This window comes from Rhamphochromis longiceps, unplaced genomic scaffold (genome assembly GCF_057381845.1).
Source record: "Rhamphochromis longiceps isolate RC_006_pf unplaced genomic scaffold, R_longiceps_female_GT1.1 unmapped_scaffold_9, whole genome shotgun sequence".
NCBI classification, from domain to species: Eukaryota; Metazoa; Chordata; class Actinopteri; order Cichliformes; family Cichlidae; genus Rhamphochromis; species Rhamphochromis longiceps.
Window position 1 is genome coordinate 130,131 of NW_028187229.1, and position 11,886 is coordinate 142,016.

The 11,886-nt window shown below is 48.9% G+C and overlaps 1 long non-coding RNA gene across 1 annotated transcript; it reads right to left on the reverse strand.

Moving 5' to 3' along the window:
• Positions 1-10,503: 10,503 nt before the first annotated feature.
• Positions 10,504-11,886, reverse strand: LOC146640311 (uncharacterized). The gene is made up of 2 exons (XR_014910242.1): positions 11,161-11,886; positions 10,504-10,603 (listed from the first exon to the last, which is right to left on the reverse strand). It is a non-coding gene; the product is annotated as an uncharacterized LOC146640311 (long non-coding RNA).

Consider the following 11,886-nt stretch of genomic DNA (forward strand, 5'->3'; position numbering starts at 1 on the left):
CTGGTCTGTCTCTAGACAGTTCAGGCTTCACCCACTAGTTAAATGGTGGAGGCTCACAGCGACATACTCAACACACAAGTTTCTGAACTCTGCATGAGGGTTTCTCCGACGAAGTGAGGGCCGTGAGGCACAGCTCCCCGTCCCCCGGTGACCCTGCTAGGTCCACCTTCTTAGGGAAACCCTCTGCAGAGGAGCTGACAGAGCCAGGAACTTGTGAGTTGCGTGTGTCCACTCAGGCATCATTCATGCTTGTTCTGCAGGCAGTTCCTGTCAGAAGGAGGAGGCGCAGCAGGAGCGCCGGGGGGCGGAAGACGGTGCCTCAGTGCCTCTCTCCTTCTGACATTGTTAAAGAAAACACAACAAATTTATAAGTATGTAGATAATTACATGTAGATAATGTCCTCAAGTTCTGTATAACCACTTTTCCCTCTCTCTGTGTTTGTTTCTCGTTCGTCGTTGTGTGTGTGTTTGTGTGCATCTGTCTCTTTCAAACAGGTGCCGGTCCTCACCTCTGCAGTGCTGCCGTCTCCTGTAGCGCTGCATGGTTCTAAGCTAAGTTTCCTTTCCTTTTTCTGTTCTCTCAGATTTTGTCCTCAGGTTTGAAGTGTCTGTGTTGTGCAGCTGGTCTGGTCTGTCTCTAGACAGTTCAGGCTTCACCCACTAGTTAAATGGTGGAGGCTCACAGCGACATACTCAACACACAAGTTTCTGAACTCTGCATGAGGGTTTCTCCGACGAAGTGAGGGCCGTGAGGCACAGCTCCCCGTCCCCCGGTGACCCTGCTAGGTCCACCTTCTTAGGGAAACCCTCTGCAGAGGAGCTGACAGAGCCAGGAACTTGTGAGTTGCGTGTGTCCACTCAGGCATCATTCATGCTTGTTCTGCAGGCAGTTCCTGTCAGAAGGAGGAGGCGCAGCAGGAGCGCCGGGGGGCGGAAGACGGTGCCTCAGTGCCTCTCTCCTTCTGACATTGTTAAAGAAAACACAACAAATTTATAAGTATGTAGATAATTACATGTAGATAATGTCCTCAAGTTCTGTATAACCACTTTTCCCTCTCTCTGTGTTTGTTTCTCGTTCGTCGTTGTGTGTGTGTTTGTGTGCATCTGTCTCTTTCAAACAGGTGCCGGTCCTCACCTCTGCAGTGCTGCCGTCTCCTGTAGCGCTGCATGGTTCTAAGCTAAGTTTCCTTTCCTTTTTCTGTTCTCTCAGATTTTGTCCTCAGGTTTGAAGTGTCTGTGTTGTGCAGCTGGTCTGGTCTGTCTCTAGACAGTTCAGGCTTCACCCACTAGTTAAATGGTGGAGGCTCACAGCGACATACTCAACACACAAGTTTCTGAACTCTGCATGAGGGTTTCTCCGACGAAGTGAGGGCCGTGAGGCACAGCTCCCCGTCCCCCGGTGACCCTGCTAGGTCCACCTTCTTAGGGAAACCCTCTGCAGAGGAGCTGACAGAGCCAGGAACTTGTGAGTTGCGTGTGTCCACTCAGGCATCATTCATGCTTGTTCTGCAGGCAGTTCCTGTCAGAAGGAGGAGGCGCAGCAGGAGCGCCGGGGGGCGGAAGACGGTGCCTCAGTGCCTCTCTCCTTCTGACATTGTTAAAGAAAACACAACAAATTTATAAGTATGTAGATAATTACATGTAGATAATGTCCTCAAGTTCTGTATAACCACTTTTCCCTCTCTCTGTGTTTGTTTCTCGTTCGTCGTTGTGTGTGTGTTTGTGTGCATCTGTCTCTTTCAAACAGGTGCCGGTCCTCACCTCTGCAGTGCTGCCGTCTCCTGTAGCGCTGCATGGTTCTAAGCTAAGTTTCCTTTCCTTTTTCTGTTCTCTCAGATTTTGTCCTCAGGTTTGAAGTGTCTGTGTTGTGCAGCTGGTCTGGTCTGTCTCTAGACAGTTCAGGCTTCACCCACTAGTTAAATGGTGGAGGCTCACAGCGACATACTCAACACACAAGTTTCTGAACTCTGCATGAGGGTTTCTCCGACGAAGTGAGGGCCGTGAGGCACAGCTCCCCGTCCCCCGGTGACCCTGCTAGGTCCACCTTCTTAGGGAAACCCTCTGCAGAGGAGCTGACAGAGCCAGGAACTTGTGAGTTGCGTGTGTCCACTCAGGCATCATTCATGCTTGTTCTGCAGGCAGTTCCTGTCAGAAGGAGGAGGCGCAGCAGGAGCGCCGGGGGGCGGAAGACGGTGCCTCAGTGCCTCTCTCCTTCTGACATTGTTAAAGAAAACACAACAAATTTATAAGTATGTAGATAATTACATGTAGATAATGTCCTCAAGTTCTGTATAACCACTTTTCCCTCTCTCTGTGTTTGTTTCTCGTTCGTCGTTGTGTGTGTGTTTGTGTGCATCTGTCTCTTTCAAACAGGTGCCGGTCCTCACCTCTGCAGTGCTGCCGTCTCCTGTAGCGCTGCATGGTTCTAAGCTAAGTTTCCTTTCCTTTTTCTGTTCTCTCAGATTTTGTCCTCAGGTTTGAAGTGTCTGTGTTGTGCAGCTGGTCTGGTCTGTCTCTAGACAGTTCAGGCTTCACCCACTAGTTAAATGGTGGAGGCTCACAGCGACATACTCAACACACAAGTTTCTGAACTCTGCATGAGGGTTTCTCCGACGAAGTGAGGGCCGTGAGGCACAGCTCCCCGTCCCCCGGTGACCCTGCTAGGTCCACCTTCTTAGGGAAACCCTCTGCAGAGGAGCTGACAGAGCCAGGAACTTGTGAGTTGCGTGTGTCCACTCAGGCATCATTCATGCTTGTTCTGCAGGCAGTTCCTGTCAGAAGGAGGAGGCGCAGCAGGAGCGCCGGGGGGCGGAAGACGGTGCCTCAGTGCCTCTCTCCTTCTGACGTTGTTAAAGAAAACACAACAAATTTATAAGTATGTAGATAATTACATGTAGATAATGTCCTCAAGTTCTGTATAACCACTTTTCCCTCTCTCTGTGTTTGTTTCTCGTTCGTCGTTGTGTGTGTGTTTGTGTGCATCTGTCTCTTTCAAACAGGTGCCGGTCCTCACCTCTGCAGTGCTGCCGTCTCCTGTAGCGCTGCATGGTTCTAAGCTAAGTTTCCTTTCCTTTTTCTGTTCTCTCAGATTTTGTCCTCAGGTTTGAAGTGTCTGTGTTGTGCAGCTGGTCTGGTCTGTCTCTAGACAGTTCAGGCTTCACCCACTAGTTAAATGGTGGAGGCTCACAGCGACATACTCAACACACAAGTTTCTGAACTCTGCATGAGGGTTTCTCCGACGAAGTGAGGGCCGTGAGGCACAGCTCCCCGTCCCCCGGTGACCCTGCTAGGTCCACCTTCTTAGGGAAACCCTCTGCAGAGGAGCTGACAGAGCCAGGAACTTGTGAGTTGCGTGTGTCCACTCAGGCATCATTCATGCTTGTTCTGCAGGCAGTTCCTGTCAGAAGGAGGAGGCGCAGCAGGAGCGCCGGGGGGCGGAAGACGGTGCCTCAGTGCCTCTCTCCTTCTGACATTGTTAAAGAAAACACAACAAATTTATAAGTATGTAGATAATTACATGTAGATAATGTCCTCAAGTTCTGTATAACCACTTTTCCCTCTCTCTGTGTTTGTTTCTCGTTCGTCGTTGTGTGTGTGTTTGTGTGCATCTGTCTCTTTCAAACAGGTGCCGGTCCTCACCTCTGCAGTGCTGCCGTCTCCTGTAGCGCTGCATGGTTCTAAGCTAAGTTTCCTTTCCTTTTTCTGTTCTCTCAGATTTTGTCCTCAGGTTTGAAGTGTCTGTGTTGTGCAGCTGGTCTGGTCTGTCTCTAGACAGTTCAGGCTTCACCCACTAGTTAAATGGTGGAGGCTCACAGCGACATACTCAACACACAAGTTTCTGAACTCTGCATGAGGGTTTCTCCGACGAAGTGAGGGCCGTGAGGCACAGCTCCCCGTCCCCCGGTGACCCTGCTAGGTCCACCTTCTTAGGGAAACCCTCTGCAGAGGAGCTGACAGAGCCAGGAACTTGTGAGTTGCGTGTGTCCACTCAGGCATCATTCATGCTTGTTCTGCAGGCAGTTCCTGTCAGAAGGAGGAGGCGCAGCAGGAGCGCCGGGGGGCGGAAGACGGTGCCTCAGTGCCTCTCTCCTTCTGACATTGTTAAAGAAAACACAACAAATTTATAAGTATGTAGATAATTACATGTAGATAATGTCCTCAAGTTCTGTATAACCACTTTTCCCTCTCTCTGTGTTTGTTTCTCGTTCGTCGTTGTGTGTGTGTTTGTGTGCATCTGTCTCTTTCAAACAGGTGCCGGTCCTCACCTCTGCAGTGCTGCCGTCTCCTGTAGCGCTGCATGGTTCTAAGCTAAGTTTCCTTTCCTTTTTCTGTTCTCTCAGATTTTGTCCTCAGGTTTGAAGTGTCTGTGTTGTGCAGCTGGTCTGGTCTGTCTCTAGACAGTTCAGGCTTCACCCACTAGTTAAATGGTGGAGGCTCACAGCGACATACTCAACACACAAGTTTCTGAACTCTGCATGAGGGTTTCTCCGACGAAGTGAGGGCCGTGAGGCACAGCTCCCCGTCCCCCGGTGACCCTGCTAGGTCCACCTTCTTAGGGAAACCCTCTGCAGAGGAGCTGACAGAGCCAGGAACTTGTGAGTTGCGTGTGTCCACTCAGGCATCATTCATGCTTGTTCTGCAGGCAGTTCCTGTCAGAAGGAGGAGGCGCAGCAGGAGCGCCGGGGGGCGGAAGACGGTGCCTCAGTGCCTCTCTCCTTCTGACATTGTTAAAGAAAACACAACAAATTTATAAGTATGTAGATAATTACATGTAGATAATGTCCTCAAGTTCTGTATAACCACTTTTCCCTCTCTCTGTGTTTGTTTCTCGTTCGTCGTTGTGTGTGTGTTTGTGTGCATCTGTCTCTTTCAAACAGGTGCCGGTCCTCACCTCTGCAGTGCTGCCGTCTCCTGTAGCGCTGCATGGTTCTAAGCTAAGTTTCCTTTCCTTTTTCTGTTCTCTCAGATTTTGTCCTCAGGTTTGAAGTGTCTGTGTTGTGCAGCTGGTCTGGTCTGTCTCTAGACAGTTCAGGCTTCACCCACTAGTTAAATGGTGGAGGCTCACAGCGACATACTCAACACACAAGTTTCTGAACTCTGCATGAGGGTTTCTCCGACGAAGTGAGGGCCGTGAGGCACAGCTCCCCGTCCCCCGGTGACCCTGCTAGGTCCACCTTCTTAGGGAAACCCTCTGCAGAGGAGCTGACAGAGCCAGGAACTTGTGAGTTGCGTGTGTCCACTCAGGCATCATTCATGCTTGTTCTGCAGGCAGTTCCTGTCAGAAGGAGGAGGCGCAGCAGGAGCGCCGGGGGGCGGAAGACGGTGCCTCAGTGCCTCTCTCCTTCTGACATTGTTAAAGAAAACACAACAAATTTATAAGTATGTAGATAATTACATGTAGATAATGTCCTCAAGTTCTGTATAACCACTTTTCCCTCTCTCTGTGTTTGTTTCTCGTTCGTCGTTGTGTGTGTGTTTGTGTGCATCTGTCTCTTTCAAACAGGTGCCGGTCCTCACCTCTGCAGTGCTGCCGTCTCCTGTAGCGCTGCATGGTTCTAAGCTAAGTTTCCTTTCCTTTTTCTGTTCTCTCAGATTTTGTCCTCAGGTTTGAAGTGTCTGTGTTGTGCAGCTGGTCTGGTCTGTCTCTAGACAGTTCAGGCTTCACCCACTAGTTAAATGGTGGAGGCTCACAGCGACATACTCAACACACAAGTTTCTGAACTCTGCATGAGGGTTTCTCCGACGAAGTGAGGGCCGTGAGGCACAGCTCCCCGTCCCCCGGTGACCCTGCTAGGTCCACCTTCTTAGGGAAACCCTCTGCAGAGGAGCTGACAGAGCCAGGAACTTGTGAGTTGCGTGTGTCCACTCAGGCATCATTCATGCTTGTTCTGCAGGCAGTTCCTGTCAGAAGGAGGAGGCGCAGCAGGAGCGCCGGGGGGCGGAAGACGGTGCCTCAGTGCCTCTCTCCTTCTGACATTGTTAAAGAAAACACAACAAATTTATAAGTATGTAGATAATTACATGTAGATAATGTCCTCAAGTTCTGTATAACCACTTTTCCCTCTCTCTGTGTTTGTTTCTCGTTCGTCGTTGTGTGTGTGTTTGTGTGCATCTGTCTCTTTCAAACAGGTGCCGGTCCTCACCTCTGCAGTGCTGCCGTCTCCTGTAGCGCTGCATGGTTCTAAGCTAAGTTTCCTTTCCTTTTTCTGTTCTCTCAGATTTTGTCCTCAGGTTTGAAGTGTCTGTGTTGTGCAGCTGGTCTGGTCTGTCTCTAGACAGTTCAGGCTTCACCCACTAGTTAAATGGTGGAGGCTCACAGCGACATACTCAACACACAAGTTTCTGAACTCTGCATGAGGGTTTCTCCGACGAAGTGAGGGCCGTGAGGCACAGCTCCCCGTCCCCCGGTGACCCTGCTAGGTCCACCTTCTTAGGGAAACCCTCTGCAGAGGAGCTGACAGAGCCAGGAACTTGTGAGTTGCGTGTGTCCACTCAGGCATCATTCATGCTTGTTCTGCAGGCAGTTCCTGTCAGAAGGAGGAGGCGCAGCAGGAGCGCCGGGGGGCGGAAGACGGTGCCTCAGTGCCTCTCTCCTTCTGACATTGTTAAAGAAAACACAACAAATTTATAAGTATGTAGATAATTACATGTAGATAATGTCCTCAAGTTCTGTATAACCACTTTTCCCTCTCTCTGTGTTTGTTTCTCGTTCGTCGTTGTGTGTGTGTTTGTGTGCATCTGTCTCTTTCAAACAGGTGCCGGTCCTCACCTCTGCAGTGCTGCCGTCTCCTGTAGCGCTGCATGGTTCTAAGCTAAGTTTCCTTTCCTTTTTCTGTTCTCTCAGATTTTGTCCTCAGGTTTGAAGTGTCTGTGTTGTGCAGCTGGTCTGGTCTGTCTCTAGACAGTTCAGGCTTCACCCACTAGTTAAATGGTGGAGGCTCACAGCGACATACTCAACACACAAGTTTCTGAACTCTGCATGAGGGTTTCTCCGACGAAGTGAGGGCCGTGAGGCACAGCTCCCCGTCCCCCGGTGACCCTGCTAGGTCCACCTTCTTAGGGAAACCCTCTGCAGAGGAGCTGACAGAGCCAGGAACTTGTGAGTTGCGTGTGTCCACTCAGGCATCATTCATGCTTGTTCTGCAGGCAGTTCCTGTCAGAAGGAGGAGGCGCAGCAGGAGCGCCGGGGGGCGGAAGACGGTGCCTCAGTGCCTCTCTCCTTCTGACGTTGTTAAAGAAAACACAACAAATTTATAAGTATGTAGATAATTACATGTAGATAATGTCCTCAAGTTCTGTATAACCACTTTTCCCTCTCTCTGTGTTTGTTTCTCGTTCGTCGTTGTGTGTGTGTTTGTGTGCATCTGTCTCTTTCAAACAGGTGCCGGTCCTCACCTCTGCAGTGCTGCCGTCTCCTGTAGCGCTGCATGGTTCTAAGCTAAGTTTCCTTTCCTTTTTCTGTTCTCTCAGATTTTGTCCTCAGGTTTGAAGTGTCTGTGTTGTGCAGCTGGTCTGGTCTGTCTCTAGACAGTTCAGGCTTCACCCACTAGTTAAATGGTGGAGGCTCACAGCGACATACTCAACACACAAGTTTCTGAACTCTGCATGAGGGTTTCTCCGACGAAGTGAGGGCCGTGAGGCACAGCTCCCCGTCCCCCGGTGACCCTGCTAGGTCCACCTTCTTAGGGAAACCCTCTGCAGAGGAGCTGACAGAGCCAGGAACTTGTGAGTTGCGTGTGTCCACTCAGGCATCATTCATGCTTGTTCTGCAGGCAGTTCCTGTCAGAAGGAGGAGGCGCAGCAGGAGCGCCGGGGGGCGGAAGACGGTGCCTCAGTGCCTCTCTCCTTCTGACATTGTTAAAGAAAACACAACAAATTTATAAGTATGTAGATAATTACATGTAGATAATGTCCTCAAGTTCTGTATAACCACTTTTCCCTCTCTCTGTGTTTGTTTCTCGTTCGTCGTTGTGTGTGTGTTTGTGTGCATCTGTCTCTTTCAAACAGGTGCCGGTCCTCACCTCTGCAGTGCTGCCGTCTCCTGTAGCGCTGCATGGTTCTAAGCTAAGTTTCCTTTCCTTTTTCTGTTCTCTCAGATTTTGTCCTCAGGTTTGAAGTGTCTGTGTTGTGCAGCTGGTCTGGTCTGTCTCTAGACAGTTCAGGCTTCACCCACTAGTTAAATGGTGGAGGCTCACAGCGACATACTCAACACACAAGTTTCTGAACTCTGCATGAGGGTTTCTCCGACGAAGTGAGGGCCGTGAGGCACAGCTCCCCGTCCCCCGGTGACCCTGCTAGGTCCACCTTCTTAGGGAAACCCTCTGCAGAGGAGCTGACAGAGCCAGGAACTTGTGAGTTGCGTGTGTCCACTCAGGCATCATTCATGCTTGTTCTGCAGGCAGTTCCTGTCAGAAGGAGGAGGCGCAGCAGGAGCGCCGGGGGGCGGAAGACGGTGCCTCAGTGCCTCTCTCCTTCTGACATTGTTAAAGAAAACACAACAAATTTATAAGTATGTAGATAATTACATGTAGATAATGTCCTCAAGTTCTGTATAACCACTTTTCCCTCTCTCTGTGTTTGTTTCTCGTTCGTCGTTGTGTGTGTGTTTGTGTGCATCTGTCTCTTTCAAACAGGTGCCGGTCCTCACCTCTGCAGTGCTGCCGTCTCCTGTAGCGCTGCATGGTTCTAAGCTAAGTTTCCTTTCCTTTTTCTGTTCTCTCAGATTTTGTCCTCAGGTTTGAAGTGTCTGTGTTGTGCAGCTGGTCTGGTCTGTCTCTAGACAGTTCAGGCTTCACCCACTAGTTAAATGGTGGAGGCTCACAGCGACATACTCAACACACAAGTTTCTGAACTCTGCATGAGGGTTTCTCCGACGAAGTGAGGGCCGTGAGGCACAGCTCCCCGTCCCCCGGTGACCCTGCTAGGTCCACCTTCTTAGGGAAACCCTCTGCAGAGGAGCTGACAGAGCCAGGAACTTGTGAGTTGCGTGTGTCCACTCAGGCATCATTCATGCTTGTTCTGCAGGCAGTTCCTGTCAGAAGGAGGAGGCGCAGCAGGAGCGCCGGGGGGCGGAAGACGGTGCCTCAGTGCCTCTCTCCTTCTGACATTGTTAAAGAAAACACAACAAATTTATAAGTATGTAGATAATTACATGTAGATAATGTCCTCAAGTTCTGTATAACCACTTTTCCCTCTCTCTGTGTTTGTTTCTCGTTCGTCGTTGTGTGTGTGTTTGTGTGCATCTGTCTCTTTCAAACAGGTGCCGGTCCTCACCTCTGCAGTGCTGCCGTCTCCTGTAGCGCTGCATGGTTCTAAGCTAAGTTTCCTTTCCTTTTTCTGTTCTCTCAGATTTTGTCCTCAGGTTTGAAGTGTCTGTGTTGTGCAGCTGGTCTGGTCTGTCTCTAGACAGTTCAGGCTTCACCCACTAGTTAAATGGTGGAGGCTCACAGCGACATACTCAACACACAAGTTTCTGAACTCTGCATGAGGGTTTCTCCGACGAAGTGAGGGCCGTGAGGCACAGCTCCCCGTCCCCCGGTGACCCTGCTAGGTCCACCTTCTTAGGGAAACCCTCTGCAGAGGAGCTGACAGAGCCAGGAACTTGTGAGTTGCGTGTGTCCACTCAGGCATCATTCATGCTTGTTCTGCAGGCAGTTCCTGTCAGAAGGAGGAGGCGCAGCAGGAGCGCCGGGGGGCGGAAGACGGTGCCTCAGTGCCTCTCTCCTTCTGACATTGTTAAAGAAAACACAACAAATTTATAAGTATGTAGATAATTACATGTAGATAATGTCCTCAAGTTCTGTATAACCACTTTTCCCTCTCTCTGTGTTTGTTTCTCGTTCGTCGTTGTGTGTGTGTTTGTGTGCATCTGTCTCTTTCAAACAGGTGCCGGTCCTCACCTCTGCAGTGCTGCCGTCTCCTGTAGCGCTGCATGGTTCTAAGCTAAGTTTCCTTTCCTTTTTCTGTTCTCTCAGATTTTGTCCTCAGGTTTGAAGTGTCTGTGTTGTGCAGCTGGTCTGGTCTGTCTCTAGACAGTTCAGGCTTCTGTAACCCAACTTGTGAATTATTATTAAGAATGACCGAACTCCCACTAGCCAGTATCAGAAGATCTAGGATCGGCAGGAGCCCAAGGTATAAACACCAATAAGAAGAGACCACACCACAATATACTGTTCACAAATTTGTTATATTTGACACACAGCAGCTGCAACAATGTAATGAAAAAACAATAAAATAAAATACAAAATATTTCCCCCAAAATAACAAACTAAATAAAAGTGCGCGCATACAGCTTTCTCTGAGTCAATTATATGAGTGGATAATGTCTGATAACTGATGGATCGTTGGGGCCCGTTCAGTTTGTTTAATGTTTGTCCTACCACACTCCGATGAAGGAAGAAAGTTCGTAGTCCTGCAGGTATCTGAAGCTTCAATGGGAACGAAACTTTGGCTTCAATAAAACCTTGGCAAATCCTTTTCAATTTCGGGTTGGCTCGCCATCCAGTTAACTGGAACTGTGGAATCACTGCTCCTCGATGGGGCTTGCTTCAGACTGGGTCCGTCTGTCGAGTCATCCTTTTACCAGATAACAAAAAAACCTGACCTATAAACAGGTCACAGGTCCATATAGTCACATTCACCGTTGTGAAACAGCCACACTTACTTAAAACATTCAAAAATGAACAATAAGTATTAGTGTAACTCTATATCTTAATTCAGCTAGCTCTGTTGTACAACAAAATTATATCACTGCAGCATCATATCCTCTTAGATGAGCTATAATTTTATCAACCTGACGGCTGACAATGTTCTCAAAAAAACACAGCTTCTATAGTTAACACTGTAGCTGCAGTCAGCAACTCACAGTAGCTCACCAGACTTGTGCATTATAACCAACTCAAAGAACACAACTGAAAATCTGAGAATCGGCGTACAATTGGATTAACTTGTTAAACATAAAACTGATTAGCACCATCTCTTTTGTTTTTTTTCTTAAACGTAATATGATTGCAGTCACTAGCCATTTCACACACAGAACACAGTCAAATTCTGCTAGCGTGAGCGCTAGCAGTTAGCTTAGCGGCTAGCGGACTCGCCGTCCCGTTAAGTCTGCCCTTTTTATCCTTAACAAATTAGGTTTTCCCCACTTTTCGTACTCACCGTTGACAGGGTGAAACTCTGAACAACCAAAAACAACTGCAGCAGACTTGCTTTTAACTCCTAGCGATTCGACTTCGGGAACATTAGTTTCTCTGGCACATGGCATTATATGAACAGGAACGAAATGGCAACACAGGAAATCATGTGATCAAGGTCAACAGCAAGGGTCACTGGGAGCTCATTAATGATTGGCCAAGTTAAATGACAACAGATAATCTTATTGGTCCACATCTTCCTTTAAACATAAAAGAAAAAAAAGAAATGACTAAATTCTTTACATTATACATGAAAAAAAAACTACTTTCCACTGCTCTTTTTTTCTAGCTGGGCTACAACCTCCCCCACTGAACTCATGCACGCCCCGTTGCATGGCAATGGTTGGGTAATTACTGTCTGATGGGTCTGGACAGGGCAATCTAATGGGTGATAACCCTCATCCAAAATGTCTGTAAAAGCCGTGGTTAAACCCTGGAACAGAGATTGCACCACCGCTATAAGTGGATGCCCAAGTTTCACATACTGAAGGCGTTTAGGCGGTTCTCGCTCCCTATTTGATCGTCTAGCAGAACCAGGTTGGTCTTGGCTTCCAATCAGTGTCTGGTCTACTGAGAGCTCTTCAGGAGATTCATCTGTTGGTGACTCATTTGACAATCCCATTTCAGTTCGACCTGCCGCCTCAACATCCGTAGACAGGTTTGGAGCAAGAGAAGATAACCCGGGATTCAA